This window comes from Schistocerca americana, chromosome 2, assembly GCF_021461395.2.
Source record: "Schistocerca americana isolate TAMUIC-IGC-003095 chromosome 2, iqSchAmer2.1, whole genome shotgun sequence".
Lineage (NCBI taxonomy): Eukaryota > Metazoa > Arthropoda > Insecta > Orthoptera > Acrididae > Schistocerca > Schistocerca americana.
In genome coordinates, this window is record NC_060120.1 from 307054528 (window position 1) to 307070500 (window position 15973).

A 15973-nucleotide genomic window follows, 5' to 3' on the forward strand; every position below is an offset into this window, starting at 1 on the left:
TCATCCTGTATGTGTTATGAAAGCAGCAGCAGCATAATTTACACCGTACGGTGTTTTCTGTGAGAGTCAATGGATCGAAACATGTTAATGTAGGTTTGGCATCTGACACAAAGCTTGAAGTCATGGTGAAAAAACAAAACGACAGTGGTGTATATAGCTGTAGTCATACACTGTTTGAATATGTACAAAAGGGAAAGAAACAGTGTATCAAAAAACAATACGGGGACCCTCTCTTGTGATCAGTCTGTGGGATATGCTCCTCCTACAATATAGGTGATGAAACTTGTGAAGGCCTGTGGAAATAACTTTTTTCACTGGCCACCTGCTCCAATGAAAGAATACCTGTATATTTAGTAGGATCGCCACATACGCTCGATGCTGGCATGCAAACGGCATTTGTTTTCGATATATGTACCAGATGAGAGGGACGCAGTAACGTAATATGGAGTTCTCCGTCAGATGATGTTAGAGGAGTTTTTATAGTTTGTAGTTCTTTTCTCTATTGGATGGTACAAAATAATGATGACAGAAAAAATGTTTGGGTGACAGAAATGAATAATGAAGATCTCCTTCAGGCGGCAGTACCTGTATGTAGTTTGGAGACATCACAATGCAGCGGCATAATCCTCATCCTTCTTCCTTCCTAATTTTCCCAATAAGAAACACCATCATAGGTGTTCATACTGTCCTTTCTACTACCTCGTGTTGCAGGACAGTGAAAGCTCCGTTTGGTGCTGGCCTTACACATTGTACGGGATATGGACGACCTACGGCAACATGCACACATTTCCACCTAGTGGTCAAAAATATGATCCTGTTGCATTAACTCAGCTCACTCTGTTCCTCCGTAGGATGCAGAAGACAGATATAGCACTCTCCGGCTTCTGTTCAGTTTTGACTTAAACTGGGATGGTCACATGGACGAAGATACAGATAGGGTGGGACAGAGACCATGGAGCTGGAATTTTTGCTGTAGGAGATAGATTCGAAAAAGGTGACTCGTTTGGAGATATGAGAGGGCCACGAACATTATTCACCAGTGGCTGTAATTATTAAAATGCGTCTCCATAGGATCCAACGAAAGTATGTGGTTGAACGCATAGCCTTGATTCCAGATCGCTGGCAGCATTTCTACCAGAAAATGTAACGCTACTAGCGAGTCTTGTGTGTGTCTGTGGAACCAAGACGGCTTTTTATGCAGGTGACAGTAACACAGTCATTGTGATCGTGTTTTTAATAGCGCAGTACTTACGCAAAATGTATGTTGCCACCAGCAGAATCCTTATGTGTTCAGCTTCAGATGATGGTTCTCAATAGTGTTCCTTGAAAAGAACATCGTCTTCCCTCCAGTAATTCCCATTTGAACTACCTGGTGAGTGTAATCCGACAGTTAAAAAAGATTTACCCGCCATGCAAAGTGATTCTCGTGATCAATTTAATTAATTAGCCTATCAATTTGACATCAGTAACATGCCGCCTGGCAGGTGGAAGCGATGGCTGGGGCACCACACAAATGATTCGTGACTTGGAACGGTAATCAGGCTTTCTTTTGCGGCGATATCTCTTAGCGATATTTCAGTCCTTCACCTAAACAGCGAGAGACGACCATCGTAATAAAATCAGTTGTATTGCCGAATTTATAAAGTGACACGTAGTATGAACCTGATATTTACGACTTCAACGAAATGTTACAAGACTGAGTTCTGCTGTTATCTTTTCGACGTAGTCACATCATCTTTGGACGAGAGATTCACTCAGTTGCAGTCTCATCGCAGTCATTTTGATTTTCTGTACGACATCGGCTAGCTGAAGAACACGGCTCCTTATAGCCTGGACGAAAAGTGTAGAAACCTCGCAGCGGTTTTGCAAGACGAATCAAGCGATGTTGATGCGCTGGAATCGAGGAAAGAACTTAAAATGCTTTCAGCTTTGGTGAAACCCGGAATAGGTCCAACAGAGACTTTGAATTTCATAGCAAGACATAATATGTGCCCCTGTGTTAACATTGTTCTAAGAATTCTCCGAAAACTCCTGGTGACAGTTGCCAGTGAAGAGAATAGTTTCTCAAACCCAAAATTGAAAAAAACTTATCTCAGATCAACGATAAGGCAAACTCGTTTAAGTGAACTTGCAGAGGAAAAATTGCACGTATCAAGGGAAACAGGTTGCGCAAGCGAAAGCCAAGAAGATTTGATTTGTCTAGTGTTTTTTTTTTTCAAATGTTCAGATTCTCTGTTCTTTCCGTGTTGTTTTTTATATTTTCAGCACAAAATAAATTGTTATTCTGCACATTAATGTTCAAAGCACATTAAAATGTAAATTTTTTATTGCTTTGTAATTCTGTTTTGTTTTCCGGAGAATACATTATCGGTAAACAACCATAAAAAATGTTCATTTACGGTAACTGTAAATTCGCATAGTTTTTAAAATTATTTTTAAAAGCTATATTTGTTCAACTCATATGACTAACTTTTCAAGTAAAATTTCCACACATACAAAAAATGGACTGATTTCAACATTACACAAACTTTTTTTAAAAAAAGTTGGAAGAGCGGCCATTTCGCATTTCACACGGGGCGGCAGTTAGGTTTGTACCAGCGTAGAAACATTTGGACATGCGGAAGAGAAATAACGAATAAACCATTGAAAGCAATACATTTTACAAACAATCCTGTTGGACGAACATCCGCAACTGAGCATTATACTAGAGGTTGAAAACACCGCTTCAGTTGTAAATTTCTTTTATTATCACTACCAGTTTCGGGCTCTCAGAAGCCCATCCTCAGGTGTCGCAACTGTGCTATGGGCCCCGAGCGCCGCGGTGGACGTCCGCTTGAAGATGAAGAAATGCTGCAGGATGAAGACTATGCTTCACGAATGTTCTGAAGCACAGTTTAATTGGACTCATATCTCCATTCGCAGTTTCCAGCAAGTTGTATTTTTCAGAATTCAGGTACAAATATTTCCTAAAGTTTGTAACGCATTGCTCTAATTTTTTTCTGTAACTTGCAATAGTCCATACTTATGTAGCAGAGCTAAGCTTTGTTGCAGAATCAACTAAATTATAGAAAAAATAACATTTTAATTAGGAAAAAAATTATAAAAATTAAAATGTAAGATGTGAATTTTTTATTCTTTTAGTATACATAAGAGGTGGAATTCAATAGGTCTAGTACCTCAGCCATCATGTCATGCATACCTGGTAAAAAAAATTTCTCCTTCAAATGTATAACATTGGATTAAATGGTACCTCAATTTGAGGAAGCATTTTGGAAAAAGAAAATTCTATCAGTTCCTTTGCAATTTTTTTTAATGTGGTACCATGATATAATTTTGTAGGTGAATTTAGCGGCATACGTCGTTACTATGTGCGAAATCCTTTGCGAATAGAGTTAGTAGCATAGGGGTAATAAAGTTAAACGTCACGCGTGATGCAACAGTTTTTCACGCATCTCAGTATTTATGACGTCATACTGTATGTGGTACCGTGACATACTTTTGTAGATACATTTAGCGGCACAAGTGGATACTGCCTTCGAAATTTATTGCCAATACATTTATAACATAAACGTAATCCATTTAAACGTCATGCAAGATGAGCCAGTTTTTCACGTATCTCACAGTTTATGACGCCATATCTCCCGAACTATGATGAGTAGGTGGTTCTTACCCGACAATAAGGGATATGTGGATAAGTTTGCTTGAAACCGGTTCAGCGGTGTAGGAGGAGATGTGAAACACACACACAAAACGTTTTTCTCTTCATCTCATATATTGGCAAAACTAATATGATTATTCTAGTAACTGAGGAAAGAGTGTACAGAGCTCGCCACGTTCGCCGGCCGGAGTGCCCGAGCGGTTCTAGGCGCTTCAGTCTGGAACCGCGTGTCCGCTACGGCGACAGGTTCGAAACCTGCCTCGGGCATGGATGTGTGTGATGTCCTTAGGTTAGTTAGATTTAAGTAGTTCTAAGTCTAGGGGACTGATGACCTCAGGTGTTAAGTCCCACAGTGCTTAGAGCCATTTGAATCATTTTTCGCCACGTTCTTTTTGAGACAGATATTGCTCATTCACATGCATTCGGCGTCTTTTTAATGGCAAAGACCGCAAAATGTCTTATTAGTTGTGTTACCACATACAGGTGCACATATATGTTATTATTAATATTATTATTATTCACATATGGGCCCAATAGGACCACACGCGGTACAATCAATGTCTCTTTTTATGGTTGACTTCCTTTGTGTCCAAATTTGTTTCATCCTTTCAGAATGAAGTATCTTTCCTTCATCAGACTACGGTGTTCCAGTCCGTTTTCTAGATCTGACCAACTTTCCAATCAAATTACTTTGGTCTGAGCGTGTTTCTGTATGTAACGTCTGCCTGAGTTAGACCGGACACTTTTAAGATCCTCCTTAATCGCAGCGATCCATTTCATTGGGTCAGTTTTGGCCTTACGTCTGTTTCCGTAGAATTCTGCTATTTATTTTGTAACGTAGTGGGTGCCATTCTTTTAATGTAACCGTAAAATTAAATCTTCGTTTTCTCATGTTACCATGTATGAGTGTGTATTCTTCTACTTCCTTATTGCTTCTCAGCCTATAAGTATCACCATCACTAATTTTGGGGCCACAGCGAATTTCGTCTGCAGCCTTTTCCAGAACGTTTTCTTGTATGATTTCCCCCAGGTATTTAAATTAAGAAACCTTTCTTATTTTTCCATACTTATTCTACAAAAACTTTGGTGCTCGTTTGTTGCATGTTACATAATCCGTTTTTTCGAATGATATTTGTAATCCTACTTTTTCTGCAACTTCTTTAAGAATTTCAATTATTTTTTTTAAATCTGTGGTAATATCCCCAGTTAAAATTGCCATATCGTCTTCAAAGGCGAGGCAATCTACTCTGATATTACTTCTGCCTAACTTGATTGATTGATCTATATTTTGATTCAACTTTTGCTCTCGCCGTTCTGTAATTACCTTTTCCAAAACACAGCTAAACAATAATGATGGGGAAAATCCATCTCCCTGTCTAACATCAGTCTTTATATCAAACGGTTCGGAAATTTTTTCCATGAATTTAACTTCAGAGCTAGTGTCAGTTAACGTTTCCTTAATCAGTGTTTTATTATCTAGCCGTTCTTCCTTTAAAGTTTGGAAAAGAGATTCAAAATCAACTGAGTCGTAGGCCTTTTTAAACTCCACAAATGTTCATACAATATTGTTACTAGAAATCCTCTGCTCCCTAAGGATTAGTTTTAAATTAAGAATTTGTTCCGGACAGGATCTGTTTGGTCTACAGCCTGCTTGGTATTCACCAGTTTTAGGTTCTAATTGTTCTTGGGCTCTATTAAGTCAACACTGCAAGAGAATTTTGTATTCCTCGGTAATTATTAACATAGGTTCTATCCCCATTTTTATGCACTGGATGAATTAGGGCAGTTTTCCAATCCTCAGGTATTTTCTCAGTTTGCCAGATATGTGGAGTGATCTCGTTTATAGCGGTAGGGCCAGCTGATTCTGGTAGATCTGCGATTATACCATCTTCTCTCGATGCTTTATTGATGAGTCTGTTAATTTGTTTAGTTATTTCGATTTCGTCAGGTTCTTTAGAGTTAGGGCTGGTGTTACTACTTTGGTTGGAATTTATTCGCTGATTGTGGACAGTTTAATAGTTTTTCAAAATAATTAGCAAGTACCTTACCATTTTCCTGGTTGTTAAAGGCCAAACTGCCATTTTCATTTTTGACACAAACACTTTGAGGTTGGTAAGAAGTTATTTTTGTTTTGAATGTTTTATAAAAGTTTCTTGTTCTTTTGGAAGTCTTTTTCGATTTCTAAAATTTGGACATTTTCTTAGTTTCTTATAGTCGTCGGATTAATTCAGATGTTTCTTTTCTTACAGTGAGAAAGATCGTTGTACGTATTTTCAGTTTCGTTTCTATTCCATTGTTTTGAATGCCTCATATATACACTACTGGCCATTAAAATTGCTACACCACGAAGCTGACGTGCTGCAGACCCGCAATTTAACCGATAGGAAGAAGATGCTGTGATATGCAAATGATAAGCTTTTCAGAGCATTCACACAAGGTTGGCGCCGGTGTCGACACCTACAACGTGCTGACATGAGGAATGTTTCCAACCGATTTTTCATACACAAGCAGCAGTTGACCGGCGTTGCCTGGTGAAACGTTGTTGTGATGCCTCGTGTAAGGAGGAGAAATGCGTACCATCACGTTTCCGACTTTGATAAAGGTCGGATTGTAGCCTATCGCGATTGCGGTTTATCGTATCGGGACATTGCTGCTCGCGCTGGTCGAGATCCAATGACTGTTAGCAGAATATGGAATCGGTGGGTTCAGGAGGGTAACACGGAACGCCGTGCTGGATCCCAACGGCCTCGTATCACTAGTGGTCGAGATGACAGGCATCTTACCCGCATGGCTGTAACGGATCGTGCAGCCACGTCTCGATCCGCGCCGCAGCAGAGCCACGTGCGGTACTACCGCAGTCTGAACAGTCGCGACACTCACTGTTGTGAAAGTTGTTACCGTTTCACAGATGGAGGGACACTAGTGCTCCAAGCGGCGAGTAAGGTGAACATCAAACGCGTTTGTTTTGCATCAATTTCCTACGTAATTTACGAAATATTTGAGTTATTTTCTTGCCTCCAAGGGTTTGTGTAGTATCAGAAGGCATATATGTTTCTAAAAATGATTCTAAAATAAGCGCAAGTATGGACAAAAACCATGAATCGAATGGCAAGCTACAACACATTCGTGAAGAATCACTTGTGACGTTTTAAGAAGCACAGACATGTACCTCTACATGGAAAAGCGATCGTTCGGTAGGCCTACTGTGTTTGTCATTGTCGCCTGTTGCCACAAGTACGACCTTCATCTTTATATTATTCTAAGTGGGACAAGCAACTGCCAAATAGTGGGAGAAATGTGTTGAAAACATTATAATGAGCTGATTACATTTCACGCAAAACCAAATATTTGAATAATTTTCAAACAATCTGTCAGTGAACAAGGTGCTAACAAAATAATGTCATCACACGAAGGAAGCAAGAAAAATTAAGTGACTAATAACATAAGTGAATAAAACACATACCAAACATTACACTTTTGTAAGACATGAATAACTGCACTTAATCTAGCCACTTCATCGTCAAAGCACGTCTGTGTGTACGATTCACACGAATCTGGCACTGATACATGGAGAGCTGAACTGGCTGCTTGTGTGTCATAGGACTGTTTTACAGTTTTAGATGGATTGTCGAATCTTTGTGGCAGTTTCCTCTTCATCGTCAGTTGAGGTGGCTTACTAGGGATGTCAAACAGTGAGGGTGCTGCATTCCACACGTGTTTATTATTGTCTGCGCTCATGAACTGGTTTTGTTCGAGATGTAGCGAACAAAATTGAATATTATTATACAGGTAAAGTGGGTCTTTTCTTATAAGGTCTTCTCGTCTGCTATTAACTAGCCATTTTCTGCTCCTAAAACGAAACATTAATCATTAATACACATGTAGTTTGCAAGTGAATCCTGACGATACAGTTTAGTTCAAAAAATGGCTCTGAGCACTATGGGACTTAACTGCTGAGGGCATCAGTCCCCTAGAACTTAGAACTACCTAAACCTAACTAAACTAAGGACATCACACACATCCATGCCCGAGGCAGGATTCGAACCTGCGACCGTAGCGGTCGCGCGGTTCCAGACTGAAGCGCCTAGAACCGCTCGACCACACCGGCCGGCACAGTTTAGTAACATGATGGTATATATCTCTCAGGATCTTAGGAAACCTAAAAAAAGACAGCTGTGATGTCTTCTTCCTTTTGTTGCTACAATTTATTGCGCTACAAACGCTCCCGCTTGTAATAACGACCGTAGAAATCAAAATAAACAATCACTATTCGCTTTCACGAGTGCGCCGAACTCACAGTTTAAGTTTCTGGCCGCTTGGGGAGCTGATGGCGCGGTAGACAACAAAATCGAGGCGAAGTGTCGCGACTATGTTAGACTGTGGTACTACAGTTGCCTTTTTCGACAGTCGCGACATGCCTGTGACAGCAGGTCAGTATGCTACCGCCGAGCAGTGCGTACTGTCCGCACGCTTCCTTACCCGCCGCTACAAGTTCGAATATTACAAAAGAATGCCAAACACGCCAGAGACGATGGTGCATCTGAATGAGGGAGTGTTCAATCTGAATCTGTACATATTATTATAGGGTACGTGTGTATTTCTCCTCTTAAACCAATTGATCGATTTCAATCAAGCTTTGTACACATACACTAAAAAACAGCCCACACGCGTCACTGGATGCGGACATGGAGGTGCATGTGGTCAGCACACCGCTCTCCCGGTCGTATGTCAGTTTCCGAGGGCGGAGCCGCTACTTTTCAATCAAGTAGATCCTCAATTTGCCTCACAAGGACTGAGTGCACCCCACTTGCCAACAGCGCTCGGCAGACTGGATGGTCACCCATACAAGTGCTAGCCCAGCCCGACAGCGCTTAACTTCGGTGATCTGACGGGTACTGGTATTACCATTGTGGCAAGGCCGTTGGCACACATACACTATAAGACTAAAAAAAAAAAAGAAATGCACCACGGAGGAATTATACGAAAGGGACGGAAATCAGTAGACGTGATGCACATGTACAGACAAATGATTGATTACGGTTTCAGAAAAATTGGATGATTTATTCAAGAGGAAGAACTTCACAAATTGAACAAGTCAGTTACGCTTGGTCTACCTCCGGCCCTTATAGAAGCAGCTGTTCTGCTTGGCATTGATTGACAGTGCTGCTGGATGTCCTCCTGAGGGATATCGTGTCAAACCCTGTCCACCTGGCGCGCTAGACGGTCAATATTCCGAGCTGGTTGCAGGTCCCTGTCCATAAAGCTCCAAACGTTCTCAATTAGGGAGAGATGAGAGATCCGGCGGTGTTGCTGGTCAAGGGATGACTTTGCAAGCACGAAAACAAGCAGTAGAAACTCCGTGTTCGGGCGCGTATTATCTTGCTCAAAAGTAAGCCCGGGGTGGCTTGCCATGAAGGGCAACAAAACGGGCCGTAGAATATCGTCGACGTACCGCTGTGCTGTAAGGGTGCCGCTCTTGACAACCAAAGGGATCCTGCTATGGAAGAAAGTGGCACCCCTTACCATTAGTTGTCAGGCCGTATGGCGGGCGACAGTCAGGTTGCTACCCCACCGCTGTCCAGGGCGTCTCCAGACACGTCTTCGGCCTGACGTCTCATTGGCGGATCTTCAGTGATGAGTCCCGCTTCGACTAAGCACTGATGACCAACGCGTTGCTGACTTAGTCAGTTTGCGAAGCTCTTTCTCTTGAACAAATCATTTGTTCGTCTGATCATCCATCGATTACCCGATTTCCGTCCCATTCGGACAATTCCCTCGTGCTGCGTCGTTTTTTTATTCTTTCTTTTTTTTGTCACAGAGTGTATTACTTACTGTCTGGAACTAATACTGTGTTGGTGAGAACCAGCAACCGCGTATCGGGATGGGGGTGATTACGTGGAAAGAGAAGGGGGAGGAGGGAGGTGGACAGAGAGGGAGAAGGAGGCGATGGACACAGATAGGTGGAGGGGGGGGGGGGAGGAGATGAACAAAGGGATAGGAGAGAGGAAATGGACATAAAGGCATGAGGAGGAGGTAGACAGAGAGAGGGGAAGGAGGTGATTGAGTTCTGCAGACCAGAGACAGTATATCACTGCCACCAGATGGATCACTTTGTGGACTGTCAGCGACAAGGTGGAACAGGCCTGTATCCCTACCTACGGTGAGGAGAGGGAGGGATGAGGGGTGGCAGGGGGGAGGGGGGTTAAGACTGGCTCTAAGTTGGTTAGTTTGTGACCACACATCGAGAAGAACGCAAGTGAAATCGTTGCTCCTCTCTCCTGGTGCAATCTTTTGGGGTTGATTTTTGTAGTAGTTGTGTTATTATGATGATTTTTCCCAATCGGCAGTACATGTGCTGCATTGTGACCCATTGTTTACAAGTTCTGCCTTTTTCACAACAATTTTGACGTGTAATGAGAACAGTGAAGCATTTTCCATCAGTTGTGGTTGCGAGTATTGGCGTTCCTGAATTTTGAACACCAAGGCTGTAAAGCAATTGTTGAGCAGTGCAGTGGGAGGCGTCTGTAGTGAAGTCCGACAGCAAACAGTGATAGCCACAGTCCTCAGCTGTATGATTACAGGTAATACGCTTATTAAACTCCATTCTGTCCAACACCAGCATCTTATCTGTTGAACACAATTCCAGCCAAAAATAAAGATACTACCCTTCACTCCAGCCTTTTCCCCACCGGCTTGTAGGTGAAGGGATCATCTTATGTAGAGTTTGAGTACATCTGCTACTACTTTCGAGCAGTATTGTAAATTTTTTCCCAGCAGAATAACAACAGTTGTATGACATCATCAATTTTTGATGTGTATTGCGATTTTAGGCACTCCTTGTGTAACGTTACGCATATGGATGTGTAATTAGGTCCGATTTTTACTTCAGTTTCCCATCCAAAATAAATAATGTATACTAACCTAACCTTCCTCTCCTCCGTCTGGACAGTTTCCCTGTACTGCAGGGTGCACTTAGGCATCCCACACAGAAGGACTGCCGTTTGAGTCCCGAAAGGGCACCGCCATTTTGAATTTCCGCCATTGCCCGGGTGGAGGGTGGAATGGGAAGTCAGCAAAACCTTACGACAGTGAAATTTCTACCATATTTGAAATTCCCACCAATTTTGAATTTCCTACCAAAATTCGGAATTCCTGCCATAATTCGGAATTCCTGCCAATAGGGCAGGTGGGGAGTGGGATGGGTGGTGAGGAGAACGGAGAGACCAGGGGCAGGGAAAAGACATGACGCCATCTGGGCGTAAATAGCAGATCAATTTAATTAATTTGCATATCAATTTGATATCAAAAGTGTCCTCAGAGCCCCACTACCCCACTACTTTTGCTGGAGTGATTTCATAAATAAACCAATCATTACAGAAAATTTATTCAAACGTGTATTCCGTTTGTTACAGAACAGATTACAGAATCTTCTTTACTGACTATCGCTTGGTCAGCTGAAGTGCTAAAACAGAAGTTTGGATGGAATTTATCATAGAAGAATTTTAACGATCTGTTTTTTTCCGGTATCGCTTCTGTGAAACACATGTGCCTGAAAGGCAATAGCTTTCATTAAACTTGCGTGGTGTTCTGCGAATTTGTTTTCGGTTTCTTCCGCTGAAATTTTGTCTCAGCTTGGCAAGCTATGCAAGCAATGGTGAGTGAGAAGCTTCTCTAATCTATTCTGTGACAAACGGAATACACAATAGAAGAAAGTTTGTTATAATGGATGATTTATTAGCGACATGACTACAACGAAAATAACTATTTTTGAATATCGTTGCGAGACATGTACTATTTAATGATATTTTGTTGGTTGAAACTAAAAAAAAAGCACTGACAGAAAAAACTGAGCACCAAGAAGGAGTTGTGCGATATAAACCAAAGTTGATGGGCGTGTTTCTACATCTAAAAGATGATGTCTATTCAGTCAGTCGCATAAGAGACACTAGTAGCGACACTATGAGGATGCAAATCAGGTTTGCTTTAAATAAAATGTGTTACCAATTATTTCTTTCACAATTTACGACGCAAATTCGATATCCCGCTGAGATTTCTACAGCAGTACCAACAGAGCTTGGAAAAACAAATGAGTTACGAAATGACGTGTAATTCACGATACTGCCGCTAGGAGATTAGTAAGCAGCAATGGGTGACAAAGGAAGACTGACGACACAGCAACGATCGGCAATTGTGTTACTTTTTCAAGAAACGAAAAGCCATGTTGTGACTCACAGGCGTTTTCGACAACAGTTAAACACACGATGGGTCCCTTGCAAGAAGACCATCCACAGGTTGTACGATAAATTTGTACAGGAAGGAACAGTATTGGAAGCGAAGAGACCTCACCTTAAGCCTGTTTGTTCGCTGGAGGATATTCAAGTGGTACGAGTTGCTGCACAGAGAAGTCCCGGAAAATCGTGTAGAAAGACAGCAGTGCAACTGGAAATATCCAGACACTCCGTTCATTCTTTAAAAGTGACCTCCATATGTACCCATACAAGATGACCTGTGCACAGAAGCTCACTGAAGAACACAAGCAGCGGAGACTGCTGTTTGCTCAGTGGACGGGAGGATAGGGAAGAAACTCTCAACAACGTTTGGTTTTCAGACGAGGCGCATTTTCATTTAGACAGTGTGGTTAACAAACAAAATGTACGCTTTTGGGCCACTGAGAACCCGCAAGTGCTTCACGAACGACAACAGTATGCTCCGAGGATTACAGCGTGGGCAGCAATTTCCAGTCACGGACTTATTGGACCCTTTTTCTTTGAAGAAACTGTGAACAGCGAGCTTTATTTGAGCATGCTTCGCAATAGCTTCATTCCACAGCTTCTTGCTACTGCCTTGCCCTTCAACACGCGGTGTTTCATGCAAGATGTAGCAAGGCCACATACTGCAAACACTGTGTTGGAGTTTTTACACGAGCGTTTCGACATGCGGATCATTTCACTCAGGTTTCCAGGTCGCTTCAATGACGGACAAAATTGGCCCCCCAATAGTCCAGACCTCAATCCATGTGACTTTTTTCCGGAAACGTCCACGTGATTTAATGGAGCTCAGAAGACTTATTCTTCAAGCTTCCAGTTAAATTACGGAAGACATGTGCAGTAGGATAGTCACTAACTTCAGTGTTCGTTTGAAATAAGTTAGGAAACGAAATGGACATATTGAGCATGTGCTGAGTTAGAACAAATCTCCATGGACGGCTCTTCATTGTAGTATATATTCCTTTCAGATTGTATTGACAATAAAGTTTATATTCAAAAACAAAATGGTAACACATTTCATGCGCCACCCTGTACATGCTGCAACGGTCGTGGGCGTTAATTACCTTTGAGATTGAGCGTGGTAAGTTGATGATAGTCAAGAATGCCTTCAAGGCGACAAACGCGGCTTAATCAACAGCTCACTGAGTTTGAATGAGGCCGTGTAATAGGGCTACAAGATTCTGGATGTTCCTTCTGCTATACTGCAGAACGACCTGAAAGGGATGTAGCCATTATACTCAATTGCTGGCAGCGGTGGTCATAGGAAGGTCCAGAGTCACAAGAAGACTGAGCTTCAGATAGCCACATGGCACGCTGCAGAAGCAAGACCATCATGCTGTGGCTCTTTGAGCTGCATCTGCAGCAGGAATTTGAGCAGCAGTTAGCGACACAGTGACACAACGAACTGCTACAAATTGGTTACTTGAGGGACAGCCACGGGCCAGATGCTCTGTAGCGTGCATTCCACTGACTCCCAACCACCGCCATTTGCGACTTCAGTGGTAGACCAAGAGAGAACTCACTGGAGGGCAGGGTGCAGGTCTGCTGTGTTTTCCGACGAGCGCTGGTTGTGCCTCGGCGCCAATGACGGTCGTGCGCTGGTTAGGAAGGAGCCAGTCGAGGACGTGTACCCAACCTGTCTGCGTGCTAGACGCACTGGATCTACACCTGGAGTTATGATCTGGGGTGCTATTTCGTGTGACAGCAGGAGCACTCTCGTGGTTATCCCACTCAGCCTGACTGCAAATTTTTACATCAGTCTGGTGATTCGACCTGTTCTGCTGCCATTCATGAACAGTATTCCAAGGGTAATTGGCAACATGATAACGCTCGCCCACATACTGCTGTTGTAACCCAACATGCTCTATAGAGTGTCGACATGTTGCCTTGGCCTCTTCGATCACCAGATCTTTCTCCAACCGAGCACATACGGGACATCACTGGACAACAGTTCCAGCGTTACCTACAAACAGCACTAACTGTCCCCATATTAACCCACAAACTGACATCAGGCACCTGTAATTACAACACACTGCATGCACGTTTTTATGCTTGCATTCACCATTCTGGCGGTTACACCTATTATTAATGTACCAGCGTTTCACATTTGCAGTGGCTTATCTCGCGCGTACATTAATCTGCGACCTTGCAGTGTCAATCACTAAAATATGTTTCATGGACAAATGTATTTCCGTAATTTCATCACTCTGTATTAATTATTTTTTATGTTAACTGAATCTTCCGTCGTTCTTGGTAGAACGACATTATAATAAATGAAAAGCGCTAGTTCGCTTTTTTTTTTTACAGTATTGTGCTGTAGAACAAACGCAAAATAGCGCTTTTCATTTATTAATTTTTTTTAGTGTTGCAAATTTTGCATTAGAGTATACTACATGGGCAGGATTTGAACCGATACTCTCAGTGTAATAGCTGTGAACCTTAGCCACTGCGCTATGTTCGCCTAGTAAAAATATAATTAACTTTACAGGTTTAGCAGGTATGCATAAAACTTCAACTTCGATTTTCTCGGGAATTAGGGGTCGTCGCAGGAAAAGCCGCAAGCCAGGTACTCAGGACATGTCCCTCGATGAAGTACCTAAGACTCGTCAAAATTCGTGTTTAACAGGTCTTCTGTCAGACCTGCACCTACGGCACGCTCTTTGGCAATGTTTGGCAGAGTTTCATTTCTAGTATACAGGACAGACGATGATAGGGACGATTAGTGATTTAAATTGGGTTTTGTTTTGGATGGTTGGTAGGTGGGGGTTCCAAGTTAGTTTTTGATCAGGAGTAATAGTGCAAAACACGAACGATAATTTTCCGCTTAGATCGACCCACGGATGGGAATTGGTTTGTTACCAGTTCCAGCCGACAGTTGTGCCAGTAAGGGTATACATGTGCTTAGCGCTTTAAGAAAGTATTTATCCTGCAAAGTATGTCTCTAGATTGCTTATGTAGAATTTGTCGCTTACCACCATCACCAGTCATGACAACTCGCAACAAATGGAATAAAAATTTATTAAATAACTCCCTGCAGTCACATTTAATATTCACACTGACTGCGACATCAACAGCAGAGTGCTCAGAACATTGCTGGACGCTCATTGAGTGTCGGAGAATGTGTGACGTAGATACACAGAAAAAGCCTAAGTTCGACTGCCATCATTCACGACTCCAATTACAATCCAAGCTGTTTTGGTTGGGTGAACTGGGCTACGTACCTTAACGCTGCAATAAAGAGCCAAGGAAACTGGTACACCTGCCTACTGTAGTGTCGAAGTGCTGCAACATGACGTGGCATGGACTCGACTAATGTCTGAAGTAGTGCTGGAGGGAACTGACATCATGAATCCTGCAGGGCTGACCATAAATCCGTAAGAGTCCAAGGGGGTGGAGATCTCTTCTGAACAGCACGTCGCAAGGCATCCCAGATATGCTCAAATATGTTAATGTCTGGGGAGTTTAGTGGCCAGCGGAAGTGTTTAAACTCAGAAGAGTGTTCCTGGAGCCACACTGTAGCAATTCTGGATGGGTGGAGTGACGCATTGTCCTGCTGGAACTGTCCAAGTGCGTTGAAATACACAATGGGCATGAATGGATGCAGGTGATCAGACAGGATGCTTATGTATGTATCACCTGTCAGAGTCGTATCTAAATGTATCAGTCCAACTGCACACACCCCACACCATTACAGAGCCTCCAACAGCTTGAACAGTCCCCTGTTGACATGCAGGGTCCGAGGATACCTGTACACATCCATCTACTCGAGACGATTTGAAATGAGACTCGTCTGACCAGGCAACGTGTTTCCAGTCACCAGCAGTCCAATGTCGGTGTTGATGGGCCCAGACGCGGCGTAAAACTTCTTATTGTGCAATTATCAAGGGTACACGAGTGGGCCTTCGGCTCTGAAAGCCCATATCGATGATGTTTCGTTGAATGGTTCACATGCTGAAACTTGTTGGTGGCCCAGCATTGCAATTTGCTTAATTATCTTCAGTCGTCGTCGGTCCCGTTCTTGCAGGCTCTTTTCCCAGCCTCAGCGATG